Source organism: Orycteropus afer, unplaced genomic scaffold, assembly GCF_000298275.1.
Source record: "Orycteropus afer afer isolate SDZICR_OR568_19922 unplaced genomic scaffold, OryAfe1.0 scaffold00356, whole genome shotgun sequence".
Taxonomy (NCBI): Eukaryota; Metazoa; Chordata; class Mammalia; order Tubulidentata; family Orycteropodidae; genus Orycteropus; species Orycteropus afer.
In genome coordinates, this window is record NW_006921943.1 from 2,491,825 (window position 1) to 2,506,771 (window position 14,947).

Consider the following 14,947-nt stretch of genomic DNA (forward strand, 5'->3'; position numbering starts at 1 on the left):
TAACAACAACAACAACAAGGTAGAGAGTTAATGAAAAAGAGGAACCCTTGGGAGATGGTTTGACCCAATGGCTGCAACAAGGCATTAAAGCATACAATTGTGAGGCTAGTGCAGTGCAGGGCAGTGTTGGTTCTGCGGACTGACTGGACAGCACCCAACACCATGTCTGAATTATCTAGAAATCTGTATTTTGGTCAAAGCATCTGGTTAAATACTGTTGCTAATTTATTTCCACTTTTCCCAGCACCTAGCACAGTGCTCACCATGAGATTGTGCCAGTCAACTGTGTGACTGGAGGTGACTCCTCATACACACATGGTGCCGGAACACATGGATGTGGGTCCCACTCTTCTAGAGGCTTGATGAAAAAGATGCTACCAGAGAAACGGGCAGAATGAACTGCGTGAAACAGTCAAATTCTCTATTCACCAACCTTGAACTGTTACTGCAAACTCTTCAATGTCGTTGTTGACAAATATGGATTCCCATAGTATCTTCTATTTTGACAAATGGCCAGCACCTATTGGGATAGATCATCCACTGTCACTCCTGAGCATCAGTGGTTGTTCTATTCCTGCTGAAGAAAGGGCTGTGCGCATCACCCCTTCCCTTTCCAAATCCGTCTCCTTATCAAATATTTATTGCAGCCGGCATGCTCACAGACCCCCCCCCCTTCTTCATCTCCTTCCCCCTCACAGTTCTCTGCTGCTTTTTAATTAAAAGAGAAGTTAAAGACGCAATCCAACGTGTCAATAAGAAACGTGAGTAAATAAATACAGGACTAAGGATCCGTGAGATGGGAAAAGGAGTCACATTTGCAGATTTTTAATGAAAAAAATTTGAAGATATGTTCTTACCTACACAAAGTTAAGACTGTGGTAGGTGAGTTGCAAATGCTCCTTTTCGTCCCATAATTATAAGTGAAGTGTTCTTTAATGTGCAGTGATCATGTTCAAGCTGTGCTATTTTGCAGCTAATAATTACACACAACAGCGTGGGGCATGGTTGCGCTCAGGAAGTCTCCCGTCTTAATGCATCACCCACACCTCCTCTCTCCCAGCTACCTGCCTGATTTGCAGTCTTTGTGCTTTTTTAATCCACTCTTTATTCTGGGGATAGAAGCACTAGTTAGTTACTTTCTTGAGGTAGGGATGTTAGGCAAGACTGCTGACTTGCTGAAATCATTACCATACAAAGCAAAGCCTATAGTAGACTTGCTTTAAAAAAAAAGAAAGAAAAGAAAAGAAAAGAGGAGAGATACAGTCAACTGCAGCTAAGCTCAAACGGTGGTTGCTTGAATCCTCAGCATTAGAAGGTCAGAAGGTTGCTGTGGAGTTTAGCACAGCTTTACTGAATCAGGACTGGGAGTTGGCAGGAAAAGCAGAGGTTGTCAAGCCTGGCACCAGACATCAATGCTTTCCCAGATGGGGATTGTTTATCATGGAACAGCCACGTTTGTTACTAAGGACATGCACCATTTCCCAGAGATCTTGGGGTTAGCCAGCTGTGTGTCCAAGTCAGCATCCATTAGCCTCTCAGCCACAACGTGTTCTTGAAATTGCTGAATATATTATGTGATTCTCTTTGGAAGAAAGGAAAAAAAAAAATGCCGCATGGATTAAGGAAAGCTACACCAGATAAACTAAAATTTGGTGGGAGACCTCTGAAGGAAGGAATTTCCCTAAAATCGAGTGGTCTAATTAGTTCAATGAATTAGGAGGCGCATACACTTGAAGAACTGTGACAGAGTGTTACCTGGATGCAGCCACTGCTTCAGCACAAGCGAGCATTGCTGGCCTGCAGTGGACCTAATGCTCGCTTGGACGGCTGCCTGCACTTCACCTCGTAGCCAGCTCATTTCCAGCTGCTCTAAATAGACGCCCTTCCTAATGGTTCACGAGAAACCGACCATATGGGTTAATACCAAGTCAATCCTTGATTTTTCCTTGCTGTTACTGAACTATAACAAAGTGTGCTTTGGCATTAACCTTGTGGAATTTGTTCAGCCAGGCCCACAACAGAATATTGGAAAAAGTCTGAATTTTGTTTAGAGTACAGGGCAGCTAGAAATGCAGGTCACAGGGACAGTTATGTCACCATGTGGCATACAGTCATCCCAAAATTAGACAGCATCTATTCCACACGTGAGATGCTGTAAATATGTACTGAGCCACACTACAACATCCAGGAATTACTCTTGTTTCTTAGAGATAGATGTATCCAGAATTTTCCAGAACTTTCCATGGGTTTATATTGTTGTGTCAAGTCTATTCTGATTCATAGCAACCCTATGTAGCAGAGGAGAACTCCCCCATAGGATTTCCTAGTCTGTAATCTTTATGGGAGCAGACTGCCAGGTCTTTTATCCTCACAGAGTGGCTGGTGGGTTCAAACCTCTGACCTTTCGGTTAGCAGCCAAATGCTTTAACCATTGTGCCACCAAGGCTCCTTGTGACTTCCATGGTGCAATATAGTCCGCCTGTTTCTGAACCTACTGCTCATGGGGACACTTCCTTCCTCCAGAGACAGAGAGCCTCGTCTATAGGGTCACCTGTTTGGATAAGACAGCAGAGGTACACAGTTTTCATAAGTACTCTTTCAGAGTACCTGTGTTGTTACATTAGGTGCCGGAGGGTCAGTTACGACTCATAGCCACCCTGCACACAACAGAACAAAACACTGCCTGGTCCCGCACCGTCCTCATAATTGTTGCTATGTTTCAGTCCATCGTTGTAGCCACCATGTCAATCCATCTTGCCGAAGGTCTTCCTCTTTTTTGCTGACCCTCAACTTTACCAAGCATGATGTCCTCCTCCAGGGACTGTCCCTCCTGATAACATGTCAAAGTATGTGGGATCAAGTCTCAGCATCCTCACTTCTAAGGAACGTTTCAGCTGTAGTTTTCCCCTAAGTTTTTCCATGACCACTTTTTCCAGAAGTAGACTACCATGTTCTTCTTCCTTGTTTCTCTTAGTCTAGAAGCTTGGGTCACCACGGGTAACCCTGTTAGTATTAAAATGCCAGAGGCATAGCATGCAGCATCACACCACCATGCAAACCACCACAGTGCAACTGCCTGGCAAACGAATGGTAGGAAGTATCTACATAGATTATCTAAGGAAGAGATATCTTTAGTTAATCTCGACTTCTCCATGTGACTATTTGATTACAGACTGTTTTGGAGATGAGTTAAAGAGAAACATCTTAATGAGAAGTATAAACCCTGGCATGAAGCATGCCTCAGGTCCATACCGGAAGATGGAGTCTGCAGGGAAAACCCAAATGGAACTACCCCAGGTTGGCCTGTGGTGAGGGCAGGATGTAGGAGAACTAGGAGAGGGGTCTGGGCTGGAAGAAAGTTCCAATCTGGATCACTAGCAGGTGGTGGGGTTTGTTCACAAGTATTCATCCCTCTCCATGCTCAATGTATCTCCCTCTGCCTCATTAACTTTGGCCTTGGCAATGGGACGTGATATGACCCAGGAGATGTGAGCAAATGTATTTATCACAGTTGATTCAAATGTGACTGTGTCACATGGCTGGCGTCCTCTTGTACCTACACTCTGCCAAGAGCAAATAAGAGAGAGTCAGGGTGGTCCTTCAGCCTGGTTCTCAGAATCGAGGGAGCCCCACAGTCCACCCAGAGCCTGGAGCATAGCTACAGAGCCACAAAGCCAGAGACATGGATTCAGTTGCTATCAGATACGTCATGTGGGCAACGAACCCACCTTGCTAAGTCACTAAGATGTGAGGGTTGTTTCTTATGCAGCATTGCACAACACAAAGTGACTGGTACATCTACATCATCACTGTGTCTAAGCATACCCCATGATTCACCATAATACTGATTGTAAATGTTCGAATTAAAGCTGTTTTGCAAGTTACACGTGTTTTCACGTACTTAATAGTAATTCGAACATTTACATTCTCTTAGGTCTTCAAAGATAATCTAAAGTTTGAGAATAAGTGGGTTCTTCATTAAAGAGCAGCTGTGTTAAGCATAGTGGCCAAATTGTTCTCAAGGAATAAGAATAAACGTAGAATTTATATTTCAAATTGATTCTGCTGAAAGGTTAGTCTTCTAACACCCTTCAAGCTTCCCAATATCCTGCAGGGAAATTAAAAGGAGGTTAGACTTAGCAGGATGGGGACCGAATGAAATATCTTTAAAATGTTTCTCTTAAGGATGTGACTGACAATATGCAGCAGAGTGGTTCAAACAATAATACAGCTCATAATGCGGTCAAGGGCTGGAAAATGAAACTTCTGGAAAAAAAAGTTGTTGTGACAAGACGTTATGATGAAAGCAGTCATTTGACCCTGTCCTCCTGCTTTGAATAACCCCGGTTTGCGTTTTGAAACTGGAAACTCCGATGCAACCCCAGCGGCGCTGTCAGGACAAGTGCAGCAAAGCACAGATGTGTCTGAGGAGACAAAGGGAACAAGATGGGTCACTGCGGAGGGAGACGGTGAAGAGTCAGCATGCACGTGCAGAGGCCGGCTTGAAAACGCTTTTGAAGCAGCTGTAAAGGAGTAAAGGGAGTTAACTTGCTTGTTAATCTTTGTATCATTTCAAACCCTCAGAATGGTTTCAAGACTAATCCAAGAAATTCCTACAGAGACTTAATTTACCAACCATTCATAGTTCATCCCATTTGCTTTACCTCCCTCTCACTCAAACACTTTCTCTCTCTCTCTCTCTGTCAATATAAATATAAGTGTGTGTGTGTGTGTGTGTGTGTGTGTGTCATTGCTGTTATTGGATGTCGTCAATTCTATTCTGACTCCTGGTGCCCACATGGGACAGTGGAGGATCTTCCGGGCTGTAATCTTTGTGAGGGCACATCACCAGGTCTTTCCTCCTACAAAGTCGCTGGCGGGCTTGAACCTCTGACTTTTGGGTTAGCAGCCAAGTGCTTAATCATTGCGCCACCAGGGCTCCTTCTATGTGTGTATATATGCATAAGTATATATACAAACCTTTTTGGAGACAACTGATAATAACTTATAGACACTGCGCTTTTTAACCCTTAAATACTTCAATGCATGTTATCTGAGAACAAAGACTTTTTCTATTTTCTATTTACATAAGCAGTGCAATTATAAAACTAAGACACTTAACACTGACAGAACATGGTAATGCAATGCCCTGTCTGGACATCAGTCTCAGTGCTCACCCTGACCAACTGCTCTGTGGCTTGGTCTCCAGGCCCGACTCTGATGCGCCCTTTGCTGCCCTGTCCCTTCAGTCTCTAGCTGGGGAGTGTTCCTGTCCTTTCTGTATCTTTCTGACTCTGACGGCTTGGCAGAGCACAGGCCGGTTACTCTGTGGGAAGTCCAGCAGTGTGGCTGGCCTGGTGTCACCTGGCGATGAGGCCCAGCTCACGCGTTCTCAGGAGCACGAGTCCAGAAGGAAGACGAGTCCTTCTGAGCCCTTCCTAGTGGGCAGCCCCGATCTGGCTTTGTCGGGAATATTGACTTGATCATGAATGTCTGATGGTTTAAGCACTAGGAAGTTACCGTTATTCTCTTTGTGTTTTGTGAGTAACTTGTGGGAATGCTTTGTGGCCCTGTGGATATCCTATTTCTCATCCACATCTCACCCACCAGCATTAACATCCCCTGGTAATGTCTAACTCCCTATTCCTTCTGCCTTTGTAAGATGACATTCCACTGTGAGGAGGCTCCAGGTGCTGCAAACAGTCAGCATGCTCGGCTGCTAATTGAAAAGTCAGAGGTTCAAGTCCACCTTGGGAAGAAAGGCCTAGCAGTCTGCTTCAGAAAAATCAGCCACTCAAGTAATAATGAGACAGTTGATGGATAGATAGGTGGATAGGTAGATAGATGGATGGTGGGTAGGTTGGTAGGCAGGTACATGAGTGGATCTAGGCCTGTCTGTATCTATACACACGTCTGCAGGAATGCTCATGAAGGGCACTTGAAGTAACTGAGGATGTTTGCCCCAGAGAAGCAGAGGATGGTCAGTGGCAGTGCCTTCAAGTATTTGAAGAACTTTCCTTTAGAAGAAGGAGTAGCCTTCTGTACTGCTCAGGGAGTGCTCCATTCAATCTTCTTTTCTCCCTACTAAATATTTGGAGACTTGATTTCTTGCACACCAAGTCAAAAGCCATCCCTGCAACCCAACCAGTGTTAAGAACTCTAAAAAAACAGCACCCTCAGGCAAGAGGCTCTGTGTTTCCCTGGAGGGGAAGGCTCAAGGACCAATTATCAGGAGTATTATCAAAGGAATTCTGGTCTGGGCATCACTCGGGTGGAATGACCTCTAGGATCACTCCCCGACCCAAGTTCTGGAATCAAATGTCTCATAAGGTGCAGATTTAAGAACCCTGGATCTAGGGCAGATTGAAGAGACCATTAAGTCAACAGCTTCCACTTACAGGGGAGGAAGCTTAGACCAAGAAAGGACAGGCTGTGATGCACTTCCTGCTAGTGATCTAGGGCAGATTGAAGAGACCATTAAGTCAACAGCTTCCACTTACAGGGGAGGAAGCTTAGACCAAGAAAGGACAGGCTGTGATGCACTTCCTGCTAGTGATTCAGAGTGGCCTCTGTTCCTGTCAAATGTTCCTCCCTTTGAGTAAGTCAACAGTGGAGTCAGAACTCACAAGAGAATTTGTAAGTGTTTTGAAGTTGTTCCACTGTTTGTACTGATTACTGGTCTGTGGTGTCTACTCAACAGTGGTATCTCCCACCATAGGTCAAGCTAGAAATCTTCATTCAAAATTTAAGACTATTTCATGCCAACTTAGTATAGACACCTGTGAACACAACTACCTGAGTTGAGCGCATTCAGTACCTACTGGGGAGGGGGAGCCGTGTGTCTGTTTCAACAGTGCTGTGTCTGTTAAAACGGGAGTGATTATGCAGTAACAAAGCCAAGCAACAGTTTATTTCTATGCAACTTGTCCAAGGCAAGCTGATTGCAACCCCGCTCAGTTGTCTTCATCTTCGCCCCGGCTGACAGAGTGGCCTCTCTGTGGGACACAGGCAGTCACCATGGCAGGAGGAACAAGCAGGAGACCAAGCACAGGCTGGCATTCGGCTCTGCTCGGAAGTCTCCCACTCACATGTCACTGGCAGGAGCAAATCACGCGCAAATCACATCATGGTTAGGGAGGTGCCCTGTAACCTCCGGGACAGACATCAAAGGCTGGTGAGCAGACACCCGCAGTCTGCCGGGCATGGCTGCCTCCAGGGGCTTTAATGTTGGCAAAGCCCCTCACTCTGCAGCGACTCCATCCTCTCCTAACAGTGCCAGATGCCAGGCAAACATTAGGATCTGCTCGTCTAACAGGACATCTGAAGGGACCATTGGAGGTCTTTTCCCATCACCCAGAGATTACTGAATTGAGCAGGGATTAGAGCAGAAATAGAGCGGTGTTGGGAACTAAACTGTAAATGTTACCAGACTGAGGCCAACAAAGCCCTGTTGCAGGCACAACCCTTCCTGTGGCCCCGGGGCCAGACAGTGTGGCTATTCTGCTATACCCAGCCCCCCAAAGATGTAAGATGGGTGCTAAAACCCCAAAATGACTCCTGGTGATGCAGCCACGCTGCTAACAAAAAGGCTGCCGGTTTGAACCCACCTGCCACTGCATGGAGAAAGCCCAGACAATCTGCTCCCATAAAGACTGCAGCCTGGGAAAGCCCATGGGGCAGCTTGGCTCTGTCACATGGGCTCTCTGTGAGGAATAACCAACTCGGTGGCACCAAAGAACAGGAGGCTGCTCTTGGGGAGGGAATGATGGGGATCAAAAAGAGGGACTTCTCCCTCCCCTGTTCTCTCTTGAAGGAAATGGAGGAAGACCCTCACTTGGCTTCCCTCCCCAAAAAAGTGGAAAAGGGGACCTCGAAGAACCTGCAGTAAGGCTTTTGTTGTTGTTGTTGTTGTTGTTGTGTGCCATTGAGTTTAGGGATGTCTATAAGAAGGGAGACGAGTCCCGTGTTTTCCTCTTAGCTTCCTACTTAGCCACAAAGCTTGCCACTAGCATTCAAACAGGGGCTGAACAGCCACCTTTTGGGGGTACTTCCCCATGGAAGGATGCAGCCCACCCTGCTATTCTGGCTTCTAAATGACGTGGAAGGAAGAGTTCAGGGCTAAGACCACTGGGAGCTCCACGATTTGCAGAGATGAGGCACAAGGCAAAAAGAATGAGGGCAAGCCCACATCGATGGGTCACCAGAGACCATGAGAGCAGCATAAGATTCAGTCCCTGGTCAGTCGGCCTTGTCAAGGCCTTTACTCATGACATAAGGGTGACAAGGCCAACCGAAAGAGGACAGGAACTCACATTGGCAGTGTCTTAGGGGATAACTCCTCCTGACCCTCTGCTACAACAGCAGAGTGGTTAAACAGTTCAGAGCAAGGACCGAAGGTGTGACGGCCCAGCCCATGTCCTCCTCCACTTGAGAATGCTTGAGAAACACTACACGTTGCCCAGGTGTGGACGCTACACCTCTCCCAGGGAGAGAAGGGGGCTTTGAATTGAGCAGTAAGGACACAGAAATTCTTAAATGAACGGGGGGAGCATAGAGAAAACAAAATGAGGCTGTTTTCACAACTGAAAGTAGCTGGAAACAATGGAGTTTGACAAAATTACATTCCAGAAGCCTACCCACTTGAAAAGGCAGATTCAAGACAGCACTGCAGAGTAGTAGCCATTAAGATAAAGGGATAAGATCACGCTACAGTTGTGCTTCCTAAGTTGAGACAGATCCTAAACTGGATGGAATTGCAAACATCCTAATAGGGAATTATCCCTGATAACCAGTGGTCACAGTAATTTTCCATAATCATGTTACTATGCACAAAAGATTTAATAGAAAGAATGTATCCAATGAAGTCAACTCAAAGCTTTAATAAAAGCACTCAAGAGATTAGTCTGTCTCAAGATATTGCCCATGCCATTTTGACCAAGTAGTCCAGGCAAGTAGCCCACCTGAGGTTTATAAACCTATCTGGTTTCCTCGTTTCCCCCACATGCAGTCACCACTTTCCCACTGTGAAACCCACCTCAGCATGGACAGAGCCCTACCTTGTCATCAGTAGTTGAAGTCTGAAGAAACTTCCATCTTTCAATCGACTTGATGGCCCTGTATCTTAGGTGAGAGATATGGGCACTATATCCCTTTACTCAATTGAACTCACATTCAAGTTGTTGATTCTGCAAGTTCAAGAGTCAAAATTACACACATTTGGAAAGGGGATTTGATGACTTTAAAAGTCAAGGATTTTGGACATGCTCTCTAAGCATTTGAAGAGGGGTGTGTTTTGTGACATCTTTGATGGGTTGCTGCATTTGAATGAATCTCTTCCATTGCATTTTTAACTCATCAAGGTGGAAGGCAAAGGAAAAGAAAAGACCCAGAAGGCCTGGATGTTCTGAAGTTTCCTCTCTGGAAATCCAGCACAAACATTAATAAAATGCAGAAGAGAAAAAAGAAATCATTGTTGACAACACGTGTTATCTGGCAGTCCGACATGGTTTATCAGCATAATAAAATGTGCCAATACTTCCCACCAGCCTAAAATACGCACTAATAATAAATAGAGTTATAGGGTATGATATGGCTAATGATGAGATGTGAGTGTATAGCTCCTTGGTGAAAGGAAATGACAGAATAGCTCGCTGAGGGCAAAGTGCACTCTGGGTAAAGCCTGAGTCTTCCCCTTTCATAAGCGTTAGATGAAAATAGTATTGATTTTCTTTTTTTTTTTTTTTTGGGTAAAGCCTGAGTCTTCCCCTTTCATAAGCGTTAGATGAAAATAGTATTGATTTTCTTTTTTTTTTTTTTTTTGAGTTATAAAATAATAATTCCTATCTTATATGATCAAGTAACAGAAACAAATTGCCAGGATAGCCCCTTTCAGCTTTCATATTTTTGAGCTTCATGTTTTGTGCATCCTATTGATGGATAAAAATTAATGGCTTTATATGAGGGATAGATCTAAGGATTGTGCGTGCTTATCTTTGACCTGGTCAGTCATCAGCTATAACACATTCTTTCTTCCATTTCCTGAAGGCAAAAAGCAGAGGAAACCTTCAAAGTGTGGTCTCCACTGCAATTTTCTGCATTACCTGACTCCTCCTATTGCCCCTAACTAAATACCCATCCGTATCTAAAGAGACCATGACGTAAAGCTTGTTTGTTAGCTGTTGACACACCATCAAGAAAGACCAATCACTAGAAAAGGACATCGTGTTTGGTAAAGAAGAGGGCCATGAACATGAGGGGAATCCTCAGTAAGATGGAGAGACACAATAGCTCCAACAAGAAGTTCAAACACATCAACAATTATGAAGATAGGGCAAGACCGGGCAGTGTTTCATGCTGTTGTACCTAAGGTTGCCATGAGTTAGAGATGACTCAAAGGCAACTAACATCAACAGTCAGCTACAGAGGACAAGACGGTAGGTCCTACTTCCCTGTCCTCTTTTGTTGTTGTTGTTGTTTTTGTTTTTTATTTTCATCTTGGTAAAAACATACACGAGACATTTGCCAACATAACAACTTCCACATTTACAGCTCAGGGGCACTGATGACATTTTTCATATTGTGCCACCATTGTTGCTATCCTTTTCCAAAATATTCCACCACCAGTAACATAAACTCAGTGCCCCGCAAACAAAACCTTCCCTTTCCCCCTCCCTCTTGCCCCTGGTAATCATTAATAATCTTTGGTTTCTATATATGTGCTTTTTCTTCAACCTGTCTAGGAATTTTCCCTCCCCTTCCCTCCTATCCCTGGTAACCAACAAAGTAAGTTTCCTTCCATGCAAAAACTTTTCCTTGACTTTTCACAATAGTGGACTAATACAATATTTGTCCTTCTGTGATTGACTTATTTCACTCAGTATAATTTCTTCCAAGTTCATCTACAATATACAGTGTTTTGCAGATTCTACATTATTCTTTAGGGTTGCATAGTATTCCATTATGTGTATGTACCACAGTTTGGTTATCCATTCCTCAGCGATGGGCACTTAGGTTGCTTCCATCTCTTTGCTATTGTGAATAGTGCTGCAGTGAATAGTGTGCATATATTTGTGTCCTGCCTCTCACTTCTTTAGGATATATACCTAGTAAAGGGATTGCTAGATCACATGGTATTTCTATTTCCAACTTTTTAAGGAATCACCATATCGATTTCCACAGTGGTTGTATCATTTTACACTTCCACCAGCAGTGTATGAGAGTCCCAATCTCTCCGCATCCTCACCAGCATTTGTTATTTCCTGTCTTGTTGAACTTTGCAGGGCTGGGGTGAGATGGTATCTCATGGTTGTTTTGATTTGCATCTCTCTAATAGCTAATGTTGTTGTTGTTATGTGCCGTCGAGTTGGCCCCAACTCATAGCGACCCGTCCTTGGGTTTCCGAGGCAGTATCACTATGGACGTAGGATTGCCCAACCTTCCACAACAACAACAATAGCTAATGATCATGAACATTTTTTCACGTGTTTGTTGGCTGCCTGAATATCTTCTTTGTTGAAGTGTCTGTTCATATCTTCTGCCCATTTTTAATTAGATTGTCTTTTTGATGTTGAGATGTTGGAGTTTTCTATAAATTTTAGGGATGAGTCCTTTGTCTGATACTTCATTGCCAAATATTTTTTCCCAATCTGTAGGTTCTCTTTGTACTCTTTTGAAGAAGTCTTTTGATGCACATAAAAATTTAGTTTTTAGAAGGTCCTAATCATCTGGTTTCTCTTCTGCTGTTTGTGCGTCTTGGGTTATGCTTCATAGTCTATTTATGCCATAAATTAAGGCAGCTAAGTTTACCCTTATTGTTTCTTTGATGAACTTTATAGTTTTAAGTTTCACATTCAAGTCTTTGATCCATTCTGGAGTTATTTTTTGTGTATGGTGTAAGGTACGGATCTTGTTTCATTTTTCTGCAAATGGATACCCAGTTTTGCCAACACCATTTGTGAAAGAGACTATCTCTTCCCCATTTAATGGATTTCGGCCCTTTGTCAAAGATCAGCTGACCTTAGGTCAATGGATCAATTTCTGGATTCTCCACTCTGTTCCACTGGTCTATGTGTCTGTCATTGTATCAATACCAGACTGTTTTGACAATTGTGGCTGTATAACAGGTTTTGAGATCTGGGAATGTGAGACCCCTACTTTGTTGTTGTTCTTCTTCAGTAGTGCTTTGCTATCTGAGGCCTCTTTCCTATCCATATAAAATTAATAATTGCTTTTTCCACGTCCTTAAAGAGTGTTGATGTAATCTGGATCAGGATTGCATTGAATGTATAGATTGCTTTGGGTACTATGGATATTTTCACAATGGTCAATCTTCCTATCCATTAGCATGGTATTTATGTAGAGCTCCTATAGTTTCTTGAAGTAGTGTTTTATAGTTTTCTTTGTATAGGTCTTTTGTGTTCCTAGTAAGAGTTACTATCAAGTATGTTATCTTTTTGGTAGCTATTGTAACTGCTGTTATTTCCTTTATAGAGACCTCTTTGATGGTGTAGAGGAATCTACGTGATTTTTGTGTGTTGATCTTGTATCCTGCCACTATGCTGAATCTTCCCTTTCATCCTACAGTTACAGGTTTCATCCTGCGCATGATATCCAGTACATGAGCTAACTACAACAGAGTTGTATGTAAACTTCTAAGTTTCATGGTAAGGTTCTTTCATGACCTCTGTCAAAATCTGATATATAAATGTTAGTGCCAAGTCTTCCTTTCTTCTTAAAACTATCTAAACTCAATTTTGAGGAGTTTTTGGAATACTGTGGCCTCTAGTTCCATTCCTAAACTGCACGTGCAGCAGGTTCCTTCCTTGTTCTCTGTTTCAGATGAGTCAACTTGCGCCTGTATCCACCAAAGCTTAGCCTGCTAAGTTGTCAGTTGGTTTTCCTTAAAAATGTCATTTTGGAATTAATTTTCCTTTATACCTCTTGGTCTTAATAGGATACAAAAATGCCAAATGGCTAGAAAAAATTTTTAATCCAACTGGCATCTTTGTGCTCTGGTAGTCTCAGATTCCACATTTACATTTACTGAAAAACAGATAAAAATTGTTCCAAAACTTCAGTCAACCATTATGCCACTAACTCCTTCCTAATGTGAGTGTATTAATGGTCTTATCTTTACTCCTCTAAGAACTAAAATAATGCCTTTTGGAATGGAAAAAGAAGAACTAGTTTTTACTGAGCACCTAATATGTGTCAGGTAGTCTGCTGAGCACTCTAATATTTTTCTCTTTTAATTCTCACAGTCAACCTAGAGGATAAACACTCAATACATTCCAGTTCAATCAGGTTGCGTTGATGACAGTCTGCCAGTCAAAAATAGTCTACTGTATGCTCACAGGATGCTCAGCACTGCACTCTTATAATTAGGCACCTGGGCTACATATCAAATAATGATCCCTACCCTCAAAAGGTGATGTCTTTGACCATTGCAGTGGACCGTCGAAGGCAAAGGGTCAACGTATTTATGGGGTGAGGTGTTCCCTCCATGTCTCAATACAGTTCATTAGGAAAAGCTGTGTAAGAGCTCCCCTTGAAGTGCCTGAAGCCCTCTCCTATCCCCGGGAGAGTAAGTGTGAACACCTACCAGTCACTTGGGGAAGTTCTCATAGACATGAAGTGAGGTGCTCTTACATGCTAAGTGATCCTTGTATCATTGAGCTTCCCCAGGCAGAATGATGCAGACAGGACTCCTTGGAATTAATAAAGAAGCCCCCTCTGTAGAATGTGCCCCATTTTCCAAAGGAAAGGTGTCAATTCAGATACTATGTTTGGGAATTTTGCCCACCCCACCCCTGGGGGAAAAAAATTGAGCCATGCCCATTGTGCTCAGATGCTCAGAGAATGGAAGGTGGACAGGTTCCTGACACACATGTCTTCTCGTTGTCCTGCAGTATGTCTGCATAACAGAATAAAGATGGCTGAGCCTAGAGTTCGGGACCCCTGACAGCTCATGTATGGGCTGAGCTCAGGTTAGAGTGTAAGGAGTCACCCCCCTCAGAGACCCACATTCCCTGCAGGTTGTGAGTGTTGGGCATCATGGCAGCAGGGGCCTGCCTCAGCTTGGACGTGGTGGCCTGGCATCATCAGTGGTCCAGTGTGGCAGCAAGAAGAACTTAGGCCTCCAGGTCTCACCCTGCTGAGGTGCTAAAGGCAGAGTTCCCACCTTGAGACAGTCTCATTCTCTGAGGGTATTGAATATGATAGATCTTCCTGCTAATGAGGCCCATGGGGTTCTTGATTGGTCTTTTGGAATAAGAGAACAGGTGGCCATATTTGCAGCCCAGGCAGAAAGACCTATGAGGACTTCACTTAGTTCCACAAGTAATAAGCAGAGGAAAGCTGAAGACAAACCTACAAGAAAGCCAAATAAACCCAAGAAGCTGCAGTGGGGGAACCAGCATTAAGATGGAAGATCAAGCAGGGTAACAGAACTAGAGAGCAGCATGCAAATCAGTGCACCCTCACTCTTTCACCACGAAGACCTTGTGAGTGGTAACAAGAGCTACTCAAGGTCAAGTGAAGCAAAGCAGGATGAACAATCAGGAAGTTCGACTTCTCCAGTCCATAATACGATGACCTCACTCTGAACCATTAATGAATAAAGCATAACACAACCTGTTAACGCTACCTATGACAATAGCTGCTTCTTCCAAATGTGTTCATCTTTTGCTCCAATATCACAACCAATTCTAATCGTCCAATGGTATTGAAACTTGAGCAAAGACCAGCCCTGTAGTCAACAGACTTAAAGGCTTTCAGAAGCAGTCTTTGGAACCCTTCCATCTCAATGGAAGGAAAGAGATCATTTATTCTACACTTAAGGACTAGATGTCACCTTGGTCACTGTCTTAGTGTCCTGAGGCTTCTGTAACAAAATACCACAAACTCAGTGGCTTGTAAGAACGGAAGCATATCGTGTCCCAGTTCTGGG